Source organism: Monodelphis domestica, chromosome 3, assembly GCF_027887165.1.
Source record: "Monodelphis domestica isolate mMonDom1 chromosome 3, mMonDom1.pri, whole genome shotgun sequence".
NCBI classification, from domain to species: Eukaryota; Metazoa; Chordata; class Mammalia; order Didelphimorphia; family Didelphidae; genus Monodelphis; species Monodelphis domestica.
This window is the reverse complement of record NC_077229.1, coordinates 47,833,376-47,853,647: the sequence shown is the minus strand read 5'-3', so window position 1 is coordinate 47,853,647 and position 20,272 is coordinate 47,833,376. Positions and strand designations below refer to the sequence as shown.

Here is a 20,272-nt window from a genome sequence, read left to right as displayed (position 1 = left end):
GGGAACATGGAGGCATGTGCTGAGATGAAGAATGGAGTGTCCAGTTTGGGTGTTGGCCATTTGTCTTTGGATGAGAACACAGAGTGCATAAAGGGAACTAATGTGAGATAAGGGCGGAAAAGGCCAAGCCCAGGGGCTGGATGGCCTTGAAATGCCAGCTGGAGACCTGGGAATTGGGGCCCTGAAGGCTTCTCTGGACCCCAGGCTCACATAACTTCTTCCAAACCTGGATGAAGAGCTCTCTGCTGCTATCCACAGAACAATTACTATGGCTATGATAGTAATAGTACTGGCTAGTATTTATTTATACAGTGCTTTTAAGGTTTGCTTTACATAAGCTATCCTACCGGTCTTCATTGGAATCCTGGTAAGTAGGCAGTAGTTTATTATCTCCAGAGGTTAAATGACTTGCCCAGAGTCACACAGCTGGTAAGTATCCAAGTAGGATTTGAACTGTCTTCCTTGCTCCATCCATTCTGCTCTTGCCCTTCCATTATCAAATGAGATCCTATTTATAAAGCTTTAGCATAGCACTTGGTACTTGATAGGAGCTCAACAAATGTTTATTCTCATCTCTTCCTCTAGGAACAACCATTAGTGTAGCACCAGGTCTGTAGCCACAGTCCCTATTCTCTCTTGCTTTGCTGGACACTCCCACATTGAGGCAGCTAGGTGATGCAGTGGAGATGGCTCAGGTCAGGAATATTCATCTTCCTGAATTCAAATATGACCCTTAAATACTTAATAGCTGTGGGACCCTGGGCAAGTCATTTCAACCTCTTTTAGCCTCACTTTTGTAAAATGAAGATTAAAAAAAACCCCAACAAAAACAAAACTCCTAGGATTATGATGAGCATCAAATGAGTGTCTCTGTAAAACTTAAAGCACTGTATAAATATTATTATGATGAGGTTTCTCACCATTCCCCAATGAATAGGTAAAAGTTAATACATCTTAAGACAATTGACATCTCCCCCAGTAGTAGGGTTAGACTTGAGTTTTTGTTTTTGTTTTTTGCACCTGTTAAAATACATGACACATTTAGAAGGATTAAATTTGTCAAATTTGGTCAATGGGTGGCACATAGTAGGTTCTTGTTAGATCCAGTTTCCCCTTGGAGATGATTTTCATATATTAAATTCAGTCCTTCAACAAACATTTACTTGCCACCTTATGAGGAACTTCTGAGATCTGTATTTATCCCTCCTGCATTTAGCTTTCTTTTTGTTCTCTCTCATACACTTTGGGGGGAGGGGGCAAATTAGTTCATGAAAAAGAAATACAAAATGGTCTGATGATGCCTTTGCTGTAAACTAGATCCATGGTGATGCACAGAATTGATATAAGTTAGGATATAAACAATCACATCTGTAGAAAGTGATCATTTCTTCCCTCTCTTTGCCTACACTCATTCCTTGGATTTTCTTTTTCTCACTGCCAGAGCTAATATTTCTAGAGCTTTAGGAAACAGAGTGAGTGCAGTAAGGGATCCCTTTGCAAAACTAGACAAGGGGGCTTGGCCATAACAATACCAGTGGCAGGGAGAGATCTAAAGGAATTCCCAGGTCAGCTTTCCCTAGCCAAGTTCCCTGGGGGAGAGCACACTTGACCACCCAAAGGTGTATGAGGCAGTGAGATGGCAAACTGTAGAGCCCTGGGCCAGGAGTTAGGAAAACCTGAGCTCAGATCCACCTGACACTTACTGGCTGTGGGATCCTGGGCAAGTCACTTCACCTTAGCTACCTTAATTTTCTCCTCTGTAAAATGGGGATCATCATAGCATCTACTTCCAGAGTATCAAATGGGATAAACCCATTGTAAATCTTAAAGCTCTCTGAAAAAGCAAGTTGTTATTACAAAAATACATGGTTACATTGTCTCCCTAAACCAGATCTTTCCACTTTTCTTGGTGTACCACTTGGCCTCCCAATAAAAACCACCAATTAAAGGTTTAAAACTACACTCACTTTTGGAACGATGTGCATGTATGTTTGTGTGTGTACACCCAGCACTCCAAAGTTTATATCATGCTTTGAAAACATCACAGCAGAAAGAGTCAAGGGGACCTAGGTTCAGATCTCACTTGACACACTCCTGGGTGACCAGGGCCAAGTTATTTTGCCTTCCTTGGCCTGTTTCCTCATTTGTAAACTGATAGTGTTGAGTCTAAGACCCCTTTTGCCTCTAGTTCTGTGATCTTATGATTTCATCTAAGCCTTACAACATTACCCTATGTACCAAGTACTGCAAATATTGGCCCCATTTTATAGGTTTAAGTTACCTGAGGAACTTTAGGGTGAAGGAACTTGCCCTAGGGTTGGATTTGAGACTGGGTTTTCCTGAGCCAAGTGCAGACTATCTACTACATCACACTGAGCTTCAAAGAAAGGTGGCCCTACCTTGGGGTGGGGGGGAGCTAAAAGGACCACCTTTCTACCAAGGCAGCTGTCAGAAGAGCAGCTTCTCCTGAGCAGTGTTTAGGAATAAATACTCCAATTTCAGCTATTTGTTTTTGTTGTTGTTGTTGTTGTTCAGATAGGTAACAAAGGCTGTTACCATTAGCAATTTGCTATCATTGTTCAGTCTTTTCAATCATGTCTGAATCTTTCTGATCCTTTTTGGGATTTTTCAGGCAGAGATCCTGGGATGGTTTGCTTGCCATTCCCTTCTCCAGCTCATTTTACAGATGAGGAAACTGAAGCAAATAGGGTGAAGTGACTTGCCCAAGGTTACATAGCTATTAAGTGTCTGAGACCAGCTTTTAACTCAGGAACATGAGTCTTCCTGATGCCAGGCCTGACCCTCTTTGCACTCCAGTGGTGCCACCTAGCTCTCCCTTATGTTACATACCATTGATTTATTCAGTGCTTTTATATCTTTGGAAATAGCTTTCTCTGGGAGGGAGACTCCAAAAGCAGAGCCTACTGAATGTATACAAATGTGCTTCTCTCCAGAATTTATTTTCTTGCCCACACCTGTCTTACATGGAACTTGCAGGTTACAGATAAAGAAGAAACTGTTGGTCAGTTAGCATGTATGAAACACTTGATTGTGCCAGGGATTGCATTAAATGCTGAAAATGGACTCCGAGCAAAGGTGAGGATGGTCACTTGTAGATCCCAACATACTCACAGACTTGTTTTGCTGGACTCTGATTCTTTTTTCATCACTGCTCCAGTCCTACAGCTCTCAGTTCTCATCAGTGATAGTCTCAATCCCTGCCTGCCTGTCCTTTGTGACTCTCATTCGTGTCCCCCCAAAGGTCACCCCAGGGAATCCCTAGACTCTACTGTGGGAGACCTTTCTTCATCTTAGCTGTTCACTTGTCATCTCTGACTCTTACCCCAGGCCTAATCCATATTCTTTTTCTGTCTGTAATGACATACTTTACATCCACCATCCACTATTTTTTTTTAAAACCCTTACCTTCCTTCTTTGAATCAATACTGGGTATTGGTTCCAAGGCAGAAGAATGGTCAGGGCTGGGCAATGGGGGTTAAGTGACCTGTCCAGAGTCACACAGCTGGGAAGTGACTGAGGCCACATTTGAACCCAGGACCTCCCATCTCTGGGCCTGGCTCTCAATCCACTGAGCTACCCAGCTTGCCCCCCTCCCCCATCCACTTATATTTAGTTGTTTGGAGGTCCTGATGTTATAGATCTTACCGCTATATAGTTATGCCCACAAAATGCTGGGTGTTAAAAGATGAGCTTTTAAGGCAGCTAGATAGTTTAGTAGATAGAATACCAGGAGTTGGGAGAACCTGGGTTTAAATGTGGCCTCAGATACTTATCTAGTTATGTGACCCTGGACAAGTCACTTAACCTCAGTTGCCTAGACCTTAACACTCTTTTGCCCTGGACCTGATACTTAGTATGGATTCTAATATAGAAGATAAGGGTTAAAAAAAAAAAGATGGACTTTTGCTGCTAGGGGAACCTTAGATTGGTAAAAGGGCTTTAAAGTTTCCCCAAACTATCTCTTTCCTTCTCTTACTTTTCAACTCTAGGTCTATGTGTATTGGATAAAACATACTGTTGGGCAGTCTTTGTGGCTTGTACCTACAGATCTTGGGGAGGTCTGGGCAAAAGATATTCTTAATCCTTTTAGTCTTTCCTTAAAATCAGAGATGTCAAGCTTACCAACTTACCCTGCCTGTAAAACTCCACTTAGGTGCTGAGCCAACAGATTGAAATATAATTGGAAAAGTATAACAAAAGAAAAAAAATATCTAACACAATGTAGATAATGTTAACTTGTGGTTTTCTAAGATAGTCTGCGGCCGCAGAGATTGGTTTCTATTTAAGTTTGACAGCAGTGCTTTCCTTCTGGGAGACCCTGCAGTGTCTTGGAGATAGAACATCCAGAGGACATCTTTCCTCAACTTGGATTCAGAGGTGGTTCTTCTCTGTCAGAGGCCAATACTTGGTAACCTCACATTTCTCTGTTGTGTGTCTCACCTGACTGTTATCAGAGGGTCATTGAACAGGGGTGTTTGGGGTTGTTACACCTTTGAAGAAATCTTAAATGAACTTGGTTAGGAGACACATGATTGTAAAAGAGCATCTTATAACCAGTGAACACAATGGGAACTTTTGAATATCTTTTAGGCCCTTTTGAAATGGTAAAGATTTGGTTCATTGTTTTATATCACTTGGAAAAACCTACTTGTCTTCCTTCTGTTAATAGCCTGAGTGAAGATGTCTACAGTTTGTATATAGCTGACCCTCAATGATTTTGTATAGTTAATATTTTCTACTTATCTGCTATGCTCCAGGCACTGTGCTAAGCTCTGCCTATACAAAAAGGTCAAGAGTCTCTGCTCTCAAGGAGTTCACAATCTAATGTGTCAGGCAACAAGTAAACAAATATGCATAAGCAAACTATAAATCGGATAAATTGGAAATAAATTAACAGAGGGAAGGTTTAGAATTGAGGGGTTGTGGGCTTTTAGTTGAGACTTACATGAAGCCAGGCAGGCCAGTAGTCCAAATAGAGGAGGGAGAGTGTTCCAGGCATGAAGAAGGACCACAGAAAACGTCCAGTCAAATCTGACTTTGATACTTTCTAGCTGTGGGACCCTGGGCAAGTCACTTAACCTCAACTGCCCAGTCCTTACTGGTCTTCAGAAGATAAGGGTTTTAAAAAAAAGGAGGAAAATTTCAGAGCTAGTGTCCTGTTTGTGGAATAGCTAGGAAGGAAGGATATATATTATATAGGTAGTTGTTACAATTTGCATGGTTGCATTTTTTTTTTTAACTAATCTAGACTTGAGCTGTTTTTTGCCCTTTGGGAGCTTCCCTGTCTTCAAATGGCTTGTAAATTATTCTCTCAATGCCTTCTCAGTTGTATTGCCTCCACAACATGAGTCCTCCCTATATACTTGATCTAATTCAACTGCTTCCCTCAGATTTATTCTCTTTCATGGCATTTCTACTTCAGCTAGAAGCATCACAGAGACTTATATTAGGCCCCAAGTGTTGTGATGGTACTATACTTGATGGAGAAAACCATTTGGGATAATTTTTGAAAATCTTTTCCATTTTTCTTCTGTTTGTAGTGCACTTTCTGTTTTCATCTTTTGAATAAATGATCTTGGAATGACTTTGCTAAGTAGCATATCTTGCAAAACTTTTTAAAGACTGGTTTTATCCTCCATTGCTTCTCTCTATTTTGAGACTATAATGTTCATTATCCTTGTTTGTAAGACTTTTACAGAGTAATTTATAGTTTAACCCAGTGTTGCCTTTAGCATTTAGCATTTAGCTAAGCCATCTGTTGGTTTAGGAGGAGGGACTAGTTGGCTACAGAGGGCTGTTCTTTTGATAGCCACTGAGTGGAGTAGTTGTATTCTCTTAGCCTCCTGAGGTCAGGTGACTTTCATTTGCAGGTTCGTGTGATGTGAATTTATTATATATTTAGCAAATTAGGCCAGATATTTATTGACTAAAGTACTTTCTGCACACACCCCCCCCCATCTCCTCATTGTAGCAATTAGTCTACAATGGTTTAATTTCTCTATGAAATTTATTATGGTTGGTATAGATATCATTTCAGTTGTCCATTTCCCATTTTTGATAAATCTTCTTAGAAGCACCCTTCTTTTTCTTGTTCATTATAAATTATAATCTTAGCTCTGACAAGTTGACATTGTGTGTACAGACAGCTAACTTGGGAATAATCATCTGTAATAAATCGTTTTGTGTACTAAAATGTAGATAGTTCAGTCTCTGTGATTTGGTGCTTTTTATATACAGCACTTATAAGGCTTCTTTTGGGGAAAGTATAATACATTTTTCCCTCTTTTGGATTAAAGTCACTAAGTATTGGAGTGTGGAATGATTTTGTGTGGGGCAGGGTCTTACTAAATTCTCATACAATTTCTTTAGCACTGCCCTGAGCAACAATATTGCTGCATAAACCAGGACTATTATTATTATTATTAATCATATTAGAACTATACCATCAGGTGGTCAACAGGTCTAATCATGTTATCACCTCGCCTTCTCCACCACTGTCTGTAAAATGAAATACAAAATGCTGTTTGTCATTCAGAGCTCATCACAATTTAGCCCTTTCCTACCATTCCAGTTGTCTTATTCCTTAGTCACTAACATGTACTCTTTGATCCAGTGATACTGGCCTCCTGGCTTCTCCTCAAACTCCATCTCTCAGCTCCAAACATTTCTTTTGGTTTTCCCCCATGCCTGGAATGCTCTTCCCCTTCTTCACTCTGATTACTGACCTCCTTGGCTTCCTGTTAGGACCTAGCTAAAATCTCACCTTCTAAAGGGAGCTTTCCCAACCAATCCCTCTTAATTCTGGTCCCTTCCTTCTGCTAATAATGGCCCTGCCATTAGATTATAAGCTCTTTGAAGGCAGGGACTCTCTTTTGCTTCTTCAGAGCTTAGCATACTGCTTGGTTCATAGTAGGTGCTTAATAAATGTTGATGACTGATTAAAGTTTATTTTTTAAACCCATACCTTCTAAGAAGCAATACCAAGTATCATTTCCAAGGCAGAAGAGCAGTAAGGGCTAGCCAACTGGATAAATGACTTGCCCAGGGTCTCACAGCTAAGAAGTATCTTAAGTCATATTTGAACTCAGAACCTCCTGGCTTCAAGCCTGCTGCCCTGAACATTGAGTCACCTAGCTGCCCCTGATTAATGTTTATTGATTGAGTGATTGAGTTCCTCCTTGTGTGACTTGGACAAATCTCCTTTTTGTTGTACTGTAGTTTCCTCATCTGAAAAATACCTAGGTAGCCTCTTAACAGTCCTCTCCAGTTCAAAATACAGGATCCTTCTTTCTGCTTCTCCCAATTTTTGTCACATTTCAATTCTCAGTTTAGGGATCCACTGCCATCTTTGTCTGCCCTAGAAAAGGGAGTATGGTGGTGAAATACTGTACTTAGTTTATTATTTGATACTTTTAAGTATGATACTTTTATATTCCCAACTAAACTTAGCCCAACCCTTACCACAGTATCTGGCCCACTGTAGGAACTTAATACCTAGTGATTGACAAAAGTATGCTTCTTGAGAGCACAGACTGCATATCTTTGCTTTCTTTAACTTCCCTCAAGACTGTTGTAGGCACACAGAAAGCTCTCATGTACTTAATAATTGAGGGAATTCAGAGCTGTGGCTTCCTATAGTCTTACAACTAAAAGTCAAAGGGACTAGGGGACCTTTTCCAGGAGAAACCAAGATCTAGGGAGGGAAAATGACAGGTTCTAAGGCTTTGTCCTATAGGACCTTTGTCTTTTCTTTCACTGTTCCTATGTAAACTCATCATCTCTCAAAAGTATCCATGTGACTCCATTGTCTATATATTTAATCTTTTCTCCTAAACCCAGACCTGCAGCCCCTATTGAACCCTTTAATTGTATGCCCCACAGAAATTTCAAATTCAAGATGTCCAAAGTAGAAATCATTATATGCCCACCCAACCCACCCTTCTTCTGAACTTCACTGTTTCTGCCAAGGGCACCATCTTTCCAGTTACCCAGGGCCATCTTCTTCTCTTTTCTTTCTCTCTTCCAAAGCCAGGCAATTTCCAGGTCCTGTTAATTTATTTTTATGTTAACTCTTGTCCCATTCTGTTGATTGTTACCACCCCAGTTTGGGGCTTTATAAATCCAGTAGTTCTCTCTCTCTTTTTAAAACCCTTACTTTTCTTTCTTAGATTTGATATTATCAGTTCCAAGGCAGAAGAGCAATAAGGGCTGGGCAACTGAGGTTAAATGACTTGCTCAGAGTCATATAGCTAGGAGGTATAAAATTCCAAATTTGAACCCAGGACCTCCTTTCCCCAGGTCTGCCTCTATCTCCATCCAGTGTCCCTTTCATTTCAGAGTCACTACTGTGTATTGGTTCTAAAGCAGGAAAAGTGGTGTAGTAAGGGCTAGGCAATGGGGTTGAAGTGACTTGCCCAAGTTCATACAGCTAGGAAAGAACTGAGGTCAGATTTGAACCAAAAACTTCCATTCTCTAGGTCTGGCTCTCTATCCACTGAGCCACCTAGCTGCCACCCCACCCTCTACCCCCTGTATTTAAGAGTACAGATAACTCTTAACTAGTTATCCTGAGGTTTCTTCCCTCTCGTCCATCCTCTCTACAGCTGCTATAGATCTGACCAATGGCTTCCTGTTCCAATGAGTGGTGGTTCCCTCTTTCCTCTCCTTTGTTTGGTGTTTGAGGCTTTTCATCTTTTCTTTCCAGTCTCTACCTTACTTTTCTTTCACTGCTCTTGAATTTTAATTAGATTGGGCCTCCTTGCTGTTTCTCATACATGACATTCCATCTTCTATCTCTATGCCTTGGCATAGGCCAGTCTACCACTCTCTAAGTCATTGCTTCCTTCAAAGCTCAGTTCCAGTCCAATGAGACCCATCTTTCTATTTGATTTCATTGTTTTGTATTTACTTTGTATATATCTTGTACTATTTAGGCAAATGTTGTTTTCTCAATACAATGTAATCTCCTTAAGGGGAGAGACTGTTGCCTTTTTCTCTCTGCATTGCCAAAATCTAGAGCTAGCACATACTTGACATTTCAATGCTTGATGAATGAATGAATGTCCAAGGTCACTGTGATGAGAAGCAGCAACAGAGTTGGCCTTCCAGCTCAGATTCTTGGTCTGGTCCCTTTTGGGTGCTACTCTTACTTCCCTAGAGCACCTAGAACACCCTAAAATCAGCTGGCACTTCTAAGTGACCATGGTTAACATGTGCTTTCAATTTCTTCTTTATCATCCTGAAGTATTTAGGGAATACCTCCTTTAAAAAATTTTGTTTCTGCTGTGTTCTAAATTATTATTTTAAATTTTCCTTTTTATTAGAGCTTAATGTTCAGCAAGATATCATTTCAATATGGAATAATAGATTGGGAGTCAGAGAAACTGGGTTCAAATGCCAGACCTGCCACTTAGTTTATGCTGTGTGACCCTGGGCCAGTCACTTAACCTATCTGGGCTACAGTTTTCCTTGTGGCCTCTAGTATAGCTTTCGAGCTATAAATATTAATATAGATATAAAGTGTAGCTAGGTTGCACAGTGGATAGAAAGTTAAGCTTGGAATTGGGAGGACTTATGTTCAAATTTGGCTTTAAATGTTTCCTAGCTATGTAACCCTGGGCAAATCACTTAACCCCAACTGCCTAGCCCTTGTCACTCCTCTATTTTTTAATTGATACTAAGACAGAAGAGAAGGGTTAAAAAATGCACACGTACATACATACATATACATATAAGAACAGAAGAGTATTTTATATGAGACTATGAACTTGTTAGTTTTTTAAACCTGAATATTATGTTTAGCAAAGTAGGGGAAAAAATTCCAATTTGTATCTTCTTAACTTGTTTCTTCTCTCTTCTATTTTTTTAAACCCTTGCTTTACGTTTTAATAATAACTTTAAGATAGAAGGGCAAGGGTTATTAGGCAAATGGGATTAGGTGACTTGCCAAGGGTCATACCACTAGAAAATGTCCAAAGCCTTATTTGAACCCAGGATCACCTGGTTTTCTATCCACTGTGCTGCTAACTACCTGCCCCCATGGTCATTTCTTATAGAGGGAAGGAGGAAAAGGAACAAAATTATTAGATGCTTACTGCATATCAGGCAGTGTGTTAAATACACCTTTTGAAAATATCTTCTTGGAGCAGCTAGGTATCTTAGTGGATAGACAGTCAGGCCAAGAGAAGTGCTGGATTCAAATATGGATTCAGATGATTCTAAACTGTGTGACCCTGGGTAAATCCCTTAATCTGAACTGCCTAGCCCTTACCATTCTTCTGTCTTGGCACTAATACTTTGTATCTATTTTCTAAGACTGAAGGTAAGGGTTTTAAAAAAGCTAATCATCACATCTGATCTTCACAACCCTGGGAATTAAGTTGATATCATTATCCCTAATTTACAGTTCAGTAAATTGAGCTTTAAATTAATTATTCCAGTTAATTAAATTAAATTAAATTAAATTAATTAAATTAATTAATACCAGTTCAGATTTCAACCAATGACCATTAATGCTACTGCTTCTTATTTAAAAACAAAACCAAAAAACCCCTCACCATCTGTCTTAGAATCAATTACTAATATTGGTTTCAAGGTAGGAGAGTGGTCAGAACTAGGCAATTTGGGGTTAAGTGACTTGTCCAAGGTCACACAGCTAGGAAGTTTCTGAATCTAAATTTGAACCCAGGGACCTTCTGTCTCTAGGCCTGGTTCTCAATCCACTGAGCCACTCAGCTGCCCTTCCTCTAATGCTTCTTGTCCCAGATCTAAAGATCAGATTTGTAATGTTTGAGGAGTCCAGAATAATTTTGAGGAGTCCAGAATAATAATGTTAATAATAAGAGACATTGTTATTATAACTGACAACTGCTTTGCATCCATTTTATTATTTGAGCTTGACTGTACCTACTTTGAGGTTTATGTTACAGATATTATCTCCCAAAGTACTTTGCATTTATTTTGTAAATAATTATTTACATGTCATGTGTCCCTTCCCCACACCATCTTTTCCCAAAAGAATGTAAAGAGACTTTAATTTTTGTTTTTGTGGTCTCAGAGTCTCTATATCTAGCATGTAGTTGAAATGTAAATGTTTATTAATTGAGCAACATTTTACAGATTTGGAACATGAGCCTGAGAGATATTGAGTGACTGGTCACACCGCTAGAAAATGTCTGGGGCTGGATTTGAACCCAAAGCTGATTTCAAATCCAGGGCTTTCTATCTATTGCCTTGAATTATAAGGGGCAGCTAGGTAGTACTACAGTGTACTGAATGCCAGGCCTGGAGCCAGGAAGGATCTTTCTAAGTTCAAATGTAGCTTCAGATATCACCTAATTGGGTGACCCTATGCAAGTCACCTAATCCTATTTGCCTCAGTTTCCTCATCTGTAAAATGAGCTAGTGAAAGAAATGCAAACCACTTGAGTATCTTTGCTAAGAAAACTCTAAATGGGGTCATGGAGAGTTGTACGTGACTGGAAAAAAAACAAAACCCTGAAACAAAATAACATAATACTTTTATCACTCCAGAAAGAAGATATTTGTTCAAAGTATAAAACTGCATATAATCTAGATCGTTCTTTCATCATATTGTGGCATTATTTCTTCCTGAGTGAAAGAAACTGGGGGTCCTTGTTGAGAGGGCCAGGCTACCCCATCAGGCTGATCATCTAAGCAACAGACATAAACAATATGGTCTTTTTCATTCTGTGATCAATTCCTGAGCTAAAAACAAGCCCAACAAAACAAGTTGAGATCTGGAAATGAGGAGCTCCAAAGATTAAGTGAAAGAAAAGTTCATTTATTTGACAAAAAGACTGCTTTTGTCACCTGGGCAAGTTGTTTCCTTATCTGGGTACAAAAATGTATAAAGAGTAGGTTGAGTAGCAAATTCTGAGTCCAGAACTTGTTTTACAAAAAATACATCCCCTTCCACTTTTAATTTTAATTTGCGTTGTTAGCATTTTCCTAATAACTTTCTGAAGTCTAGCATAGACATTCAATTAAACAATAATATCAAGCATTTGCTATGTCACAGGAGTATAAAATCTCACAATGAAAAATTCTGCAATGAGCTCTTGGGAAACTATTCAAGCACTATGTTTTTTGTCTTTTTATTCTGAGTTCCAAATTTTCTCCCTCCCTCCATCCTTTCTTCCCTCCTTTGAAAAGTCAAAATACAATACACAAAACACATTAGTTACATATGAAGTTTTTTTAGGTTAAAGTGCCCTAGTGGACAGCTAGAATCAAGAAGATGTGAGCTCAAATCTAAGTGACCCTGGTTAAGTTACTTCTCCTTTTTTCCTCAGTTTCCTCATGTGTAAAATGAGTGGGATAAGGAAATGGGAAACTACTTCAGTATCTTTACTAGAAAACCCTAAATGGGGTCATGGAGAGTCAGATAGAACTGAAAAACAAAGCAAAAACAGAATTGTTAAGTATTTTTTGAAAACTCATTTGATAGGAATAGCATTGGTGCAACCAGAGAAAAAACAAAATATCTGATTTTTTGTATTACAAGTAGATGAAGATGAATACAGTTAGTCACAAAACTGACAAGCTAATGAAAAATGATATGTTGTTGGAGAAATATATTGCACTCTGAATTTAAGAGATAAATTGATTTCTGAATGAAATACTTGTCTTCAAACACTAGTTAAAAATGTGATCCCTCTTACAAGAGTCATCATATTTAGTCACAATAGTCCATCAAAAGGAAGGTTCTTAGCAAAAGTGTTTTGCTGTAGGAGCTGACCAAAAAGAGGCACGTAGGTAGTGCAGTGGATATAGAGTGCTAGGCCTGGAGTCGGGAAAACCCAAGTTGAAATATGGCCTCAGACACTTCCTAGCTGTTATGACCCTGGGTAAGTCACTTAACATCTGTTTGTCTTCATCGTCTGAAGAAGGAAATGGAAAACCACTCTAGTATCTTTGCCAAGAAAACCCAATGGACAGTAGTACTGTTGTGCTATTGTCATGGGGTTAGAAATAGTTGGACTCAACTGAACAACAATAAAGTACATCCATGTTATTATAAAAGATGCTGGATTTCTCTTGCCAAACTACTTCCATAAAGATGTTTAAGCTCAAAAACAAAATGGATAACAAGGGTTAAGGACTGATTTCTATGGTTTGAGGAACTTCTGGGAATGAAGGAACTCTTTCTACCAATTAAGATCAGCATCTTCTCTATAATGTGGTCATTAATTACCCAGAACATTAAGAAGTGAAGAGGCTTACTCTACAGTCATTACATGGCTAGTGTGTGTTGGAGATAGGACCTGCCCTGGGTTTTTTGGCTCACAGAACAACTCTCTCATTCCATGTTGCCTTTCATTGATAATAAAGGTGAAGTAAATTCATTTATAATAAATTTCTTCCTGAAACTTTTACTTTTATTGGATAATTTTGGAAATTTGAGTGCTCTTAATTCAAGGTCTTCAAATGAATATTTCCCAATACATGCCTTACAGAAGTAAAGAGCTTATTATTAAGCACTTGAGACTAGGTTACAGGAAGCAATTCTCCTTTTATCTTAAAGACCTAAAATATGAATGGATATGAAGTCAGACAGATGAATCATTTTTGTTTTTGCTGTATTGGAACAAATTGATTTAATAGATTTGTTTAGTGACAGTTTGTTGAAATAAGCATTTGAAATCTTGGGTTTGGAGCACAAATACAGTTCTTTGGAGAACATGAATTTTACTTCTGTTCATAGCCTTTCTCTGAAACTGATTTACAATGAAATTGTACAGCATTTTCTCTACAAATACCTGCATGATACTTTTATTTTAGCATTGTGAAAGAGATGATTTAGTAAAATATAAGCTAAGGATTATTTGCAGAGGTAATTTGATGGAAAATGTTGAATGTAGCAGCTTGATTTTTTTTTCCCCCAAAGAAGAGAGTGTCCCAGCTTTGTGGGGCACAAGGAAAGGGTTGGTTAATATCAGTAAAATACTCTTAAACCTCAAGATAACAGTAGTTGAATATGATCAGAATTAGCATACCCTCCTTGAGAGAAGGAACTGTCTTTTGCCTCTTTTTGTATCCTAGCACTTAGCACAGTCCTGGCACAGAGTAGGCATTTAATATGTTTATTAAATGAATGAATGGAATAGCTGGCATTCTCAGGGGATGACTTAAGAAGTGAAACTTCTTCATAACTTCATAACAGAAACATAACTCATTGCCTATATAATATGTATAATCTTAGAACACTAGTTAAGAGAGACAGTTTGGACTAGTATATGAAATGCTGTTTTGGAATAAGGGAAGGAAAGGAGGGTGGATGGAAGGAAAGGAGGATAGATGAATGGAAGGGAGGGTGGATGAAAGGGAAGGATGGATCAATTGAAGGAAGAACATTGTGTTTACTTCTGTGCAAAGCCCTGAAGATCTAAATAAAAGGTAAGACAGCTTGTATTCTCAGGGAACCCACATCCTAATCAGGAAAGGCAGCACATATGGGAAGTTTCATGTATAAGTTTGATAGACAGGCTCCATAGTCTTGAGGGTGAATGTGCAAAGCAGACACTCTCTTCTTTTGCTCATTTTATTAATAAATGCTTATAACTCTAGCCAGACCACCATTCTTATGTTACAAATGTATCTTCTCTAATGTCATTTTCATTAATAAAAACAACTTTATTACTTATGATGTTGAACCATTTGCCTACCAACAAGGCCTTTGAGAACTTTCCTTTTCCTTTTTCTCACAGCAGGGTGGCCACATCTCCACAAGAGTTGTTTCCTTGGACTGTGGCTCTAGGAGCCAGGCTAGAAGCAAGGAACAGGAAACTGGGGTTCATTCCTATTATTAGGATTCTTAGACTCAGGGTCCTGACCTATCTCCATCAGGGTAGAAGGTAAGGTGGTAGTTGAGGTGGTTTGTCCTGCCTAGCACATTCTATTTCTACATTTCCTTTATGTTGTGCCTGACTGACCTTAGATATACTTCTTAGTGGTATGATCCTAGGCAAGTCACCAAAAGCCTCAGTTTATTCATCTATAAAATAAGGATAACAACACCTAACTCATTTGGTTGTTATGAGGATCAAATGAGATAATATATATAAAGCACTTTGTCAACTTCAAGTGTTAGCCATTGTAAGGATAATTTTAGTGTTGTGACCTAAACTATATTTAATTGGTCGCCAGGGAAAATCCCAAATAATAAAATACCCAAGTCAGCTGGAAATTTTGATGATTTTAATTAATTTTAATTAATATAGAGAGAAGGATAATATAGAGAGAAGGAATTAAGGAGGAGAGGGAGAAGAAAGAGTTAATTTAACTGCTCTAGCTCAGGCTGAGCCAGGCAAGAGTTAAAGGCCTTGGCCAAAGGGGCCTCCCCTGAGTCCAAGGGAAAGGGAAATCAGTCTTATCATTCACCAGGTGACTGTCTCAAGGAAGCTGTCTGAGGGAGCTCCTGTAGGCTCTAGTTCCAGGATAGATCTGGCACCCAGGCTGCTCACAGGAAGTGATCAGCCAGATCCACCTCTCTGGGGAAAGAGATTGAAGAGAGAAAGTGACACGCCCCATATAGACGGTTTTACATCACTTTCCTGCATCTTATCTGTACCAGTGGTAGCTTAGCTTGAGCCCAGGGGTCTGTCAGCTGTTTCTGCACATGTCTATCAAAGGCCATCCCCCTAGATACTTAATCCTTAAGTATGGGTGCAGACATTCCTGACCTTGTTAGACTAAGTAGGGTGGAGCAATGTAGAGTTCCCAAGACATTCCTGATTCTGTTAGACCAAGTATCTCCATTGTTACAATCAGGAAATAGCTAAATCAAATCTTCTAAAGTAGGGTCTGAGTAGGGTGGAGTAGTTTTAAAATTCACACCATTCCTATTCTTACTAGTATTAACATTCAGGAAAAGTAATTCATCAAGTTATAAGTCTTGTGTGAAAGACCACCATGGGCTAGTTTAAGATCCAGTGCCTTAATTTTCATTGGAAGGGAAGCTTTTAGAAGGTATAGTAAAGCTCAGTGAAATTAGAAACATAATTGAACTTGACTTGTTAAAAGGCAGACGATAAATTTGAGCAAATATGGGGAAAATCCTTTTCCTAGTTGGTTAACACTGAAGGCATTTGCAGTGATGAACTCTGTTCAAAAATGTGACTAATGCCCTTGCCTGATCCAACTCTTCCTCTGCTGTAGTAGCTCCCTCTTCCCTGGGTGCTGCTGGAGGAAGGAGAGATTTATCAAGTCAATAACCTTTATTAACTGCCTACTGGGTATCACTGAGGGTACAAGGAAAGGCAAGAAGATGATCCCTGCCCTCAAGTTCCTAACAGACTTACAGAGGGGGCGGGAAGACAACAGGCAAACAACAATTTTATACAAACAATATAGGATAAATGTGCCAGGGGTCATCCTTGAATTACAAGGCTCCCCCTGCCTATCCTTCAGACCTCCTTTTTGCTACATAACTCGCTGCTTCTTCTGGTCATGGACCTCTTTGTGTTATTTGTGCCCCCAATCTTCTTGGCAAAGCTACCAGAGTGGTTTGCTATTTCCTTTTCCACATTTCATTTGCCACAGGAAACTGAGGCAAACAAGGTTAAGTGGCATGTCCAGGGTCATCCAGCTAGGAAGTATCTAAGGCTAGATTTGAACCCAAGACCTGATTCCAGGTTTGGTGCTCTATCTCCCATAATACCTAGCTGCCTCTCACTAATTTATTTCTTTGGTTTCTCCATAACATGTGCCTTTCCCCTCTTTTTTTCAGCATTATTTTGGGTGTCTTCCATTTTATCATATGCACTTTGTGGGCAAGAACTAGCTCTTTTTTCCTATTTGTATCCCTAATGCTTAGCATAATGCCAGGAATACCATAGGTGCTTAATAAAAGTTTAGTAAGCATGATATTGTAAAGTTCATATAATAAAAACCTGATTTATTATTATAGATTCCTAGATAGAAGGGACCTCAGATATCATCCAATCCAAACTAGAGTTGAACAGGAATTTTCTCCATAATGTACCAGATTAGTAGTAATCTCACCTTCATATGTTGAAGAACCCTAGTGAAGGGTAACTTATCTCCAGAGATAGTCCATTCCTGTGTTTGTTTGGATGGTTCCAACTACCTGAAGTTTCTTTTCCTGGTATCAAGCCTAGATTTGGTTTAAGTTTTTGCAAACTTCTTATCACTCTTTAGTTCTGCTCCAATGGCCAAAAAGACCTCCCAGGTGTTAATCAATAAGCATTTGTTAAAATTAAATTTTATTTTGTTTTGCCTCCTCTCCCAAATGATAAGCTTCTCCTTCCCTCCACCTACCCACTGAAAAAGCAAGAAAAACAAAAGCCCTGTTACCATTTTGTTCAGTTTAGCAAACCAGTCCCCACATTGGCCAGGTTTAAAAAATCTATCTTAAACTGGTCTCTCTTCATCAGGAAGTGAGAAGCACGTTTCATCATAAGTCTTCTGAAATTGTAGCTTGGTCACTATGTGGATCAGTATTCTTAAATTCTCCCAAGTTTCAACCAGCATTCAAATGTCTACTATATGCTAGGTTAGAGACACACAAAGCCCAAAATGAAACAATCCCTGCTGCTCTCAATGGACGACATGCATGTATTTAAAATAAGTACATAAAGCATATATACAAAATAAAGACCAAGGAGAGAGGAAGGGCACTAGCAGTAGAGGTGACAGGGAATGGTTTCATGTGGAAGATAGTAATTATGCTAAGTCTTGAAGGAAGGGGAGTGCATGTAAGGCATGGGGGACAAGCATGCAGAAGTTCAGGGACAGGAAATGGGATACTATGCGTGAGCAAGAGAAAAAGCCAGTTTGGCCCAAGTGTGAAAAGAGTATGAAAGCTGACTTAATTATACAAGGAGATGGAGGTGATGCTTATGAAGGGTTTTAAATAACTGAGAGAGGAATTATTTCCTTTTAGGGAAGCCACTAAAGTTTAAAAGATAGTTGTGGGTGACATGATCAGATGTGTGCCTAAGGAAGATCTGACAACTATGTGGACAATAGATAAGAGCAGTATAGAGATCAATTGGGAGGCATTAGCAAAGGTCCTGGCTTGAGAGGAGGAATGCTTACAATGAGGTGGGAACTACATGAGTAGTGATAAAGGGATTATGGATGGAAGAGTTGTAGCAGTAGAAAAGCCTAGATCTGATTTGGAAATATGGGTGAGGAAGACTAAGACTAAGCTATTATTATGCTCATTTTACAGATGAAGAAACTGTGTCAGAAATTACTTGCTCAGGGTCAGTGTCAAAATCTAGATTTGAACTAGGGTCTTCTTTCCCCAGTGCTACCAGCTGCCTCAATAACAGTAAAGGATAATCCCAAGATTATGAACCTGCAAGACTAGAAGTCATTCGTTAAGGGGGGGAGGGGGCAGCTAGGTGGAAGCTAGGTGGCTCAGTTGAATTGAGAGCCAGGCCCAGAGATAGGAGGTCCTGGGTTCAGATTTGAGGTTCCTGGCCTCAGACACTTCCTAGCTATGTGACCCTGGGCAAGTCACTTAACCCCCATTGCCTAGTCCTTACCACTCTTCTGCCTTAGAACCAATATACAGTTTTGATTCTAAGATGGAAAGTGTTTAAAAAAAAAAAAGTCATGCATATCCTCTACCTTCAAGTATTTCCTTTCCCAGGCTGAACACCCCTTCCCCCCCATTCTTCCAACTAATGCCCATCTCTAACAGTCTCCAGCTCCCTCAGAATCCTGGTCTTCTTCCTGGCTGCTCTTTTCTGACCGTCTTGCGTTGTCAATATCTTTCCCAACATATGGGGTATTCAGAACAGGATACACACTAGTCCAGATGTAAGACCCAGGAGAGAGTGTAATGAAATTAGCGATTGATTCCTTTTCTCATTCAGTTTGTAGAACAAACACTAGAACCCCCACCCCAATCTTTTTCACATGATTGTTTTCTTGCAATGCTTAAAACTCGAGGATAATACTTTATGATTGTTTTGATTAGATTTTATCTTATTAGCCTGGGACATAATATTCCCATTCTCTTAGGTCTTTTATGTCTTTCACCTTGTTAGTTTACCTCTCCCAGCTTTGTTTTCATTTTCACATCTGATAAGCATTCCTTGTGCCTTCATCCAAGATACACATCTTAGGTCCAACAACAGATAGATCACTGGGGTATTCCACCAAAGACCTTCCAAGCTGATGTCATTTCCATTAATGTCTGCCTTCCAGGTCCCATTTAAGAGCAAACTAGAATTTATATAATGTCTTGCAAGAGAAGCCAAAGGATTCTGTTTCAGAAAGTTTTTAACATAAAATACATAGGATGAAAAAGGAAACCAATTATAGCAAATTACTGTAAATCTCATTTATAGTCCTTGTTGTAGGGAAGGTTTTTAAGGCACTAGTTGGACTAGGTCTCTTAATTAAGATTCTAGTTCTTCTAGTTCATTTTTGGAATAAGTGAAAATATAAAAGCAGGATTTGCCCTATGTAAGAATTAGCAAAGTCAGAATTCAAATGCGGGTCTTCCAACTGCCAGCCCAAAATTGGCAATGTCCCTTGCCTCTTGAACCTGACTATTTAAGACTGGAACAGTCCCTGCCTTTGGGGAGCTTCCATTCATTCTAGCCAGCTGGTCGTAGAAGAATTTGACCTAACACCAGTCCCTTCTGCCTAGGCAAGAGGGGGGGGGGGTCTTCTTCCTCCCTCTCCCCAAATAAACTGCAGAGTATGCAAGAATAGCCTAGCGTTATCACCCACAGGTGCATTCCCATCAGGGCACGAGTTCCCGCCAGTAGGGCTTGGGAAGCATGGGAAAGGATGGGCTGGCTCTTCAGGCTTTTAAAGTGGAATAGATCTAGAACAGCTGATCTGAGAGCATGGGGCCGGGGCGCGCCTGCGCGCCTGCCGACCTCCTCATGGAACCACGAGTTGTTTGAGACCTTCTTCCCGGCAACACTTTCGGGGGGAGTCGTGGGGGGGGGTAAGAACGTGGTGAAACTGGGAAGGGGAGGAGGGTGTAGAGAATACTCGCGAGATCCGCTGCTGCGTCGTCGGAAGCGGTAGCCACGTGACTATCCGAGGCGGCCTTCGCTAGCCCCCCTCCCCCTTCTCGAAAACGCGGCGCCCCCCCCCCCCCCTTACCGTTCGCCCATCCTTAGGCCGAAGAGATGGACCCATCTGGTTCTGGAGTTCGCTTGTATCCAGCCACTGGTTCCAGGCCGGTGGGATTTGGGATTTGGGGGACTCGGGTGGCGGGGTTTTCGGGGGTGTGGGG

At 39.9% G+C, this 20,272-nt stretch overlaps 1 protein-coding gene and 1 long non-coding RNA gene across 6 annotated transcripts in view; one reads left to right on the top strand and one right to left on the bottom strand.

Annotated features, from left to right (window-relative positions):
• SBNO1 (strawberry notch homolog 1) overlaps nucleotides 1-20,272 on the top strand; it is an 82,477-nt gene that overhangs the window by 7,881 nt on the left and 54,324 nt on the right. For 2 of the 5 annotated variants that reach the window (XM_056821872.1, XM_007489923.3), the window contains exon 1: nucleotides 20,053-20,219. The exons of 2 other annotated variants lie outside the window; for them this stretch is intronic. The gene's annotated coding sequence lies outside the window, so the exon portion shown is untranslated. Of the gene's footprint in view, nucleotides 1-20,052; nucleotides 20,220-20,272 lie in introns of those variants that run through there. One more of the 5 variants, XM_056821870.1, reaches the window with a different exon arrangement.
• On the bottom strand, nucleotides 8,714-20,094 carry LOC130458227 (uncharacterized). Its single transcript, XR_008917342.1, has 2 exons — nucleotides 19,070-20,094; nucleotides 8,714-16,224 (listed from the first exon to the last, which is right to left on the bottom strand). It is a non-coding gene; the product is annotated as an uncharacterized LOC130458227 (long non-coding RNA).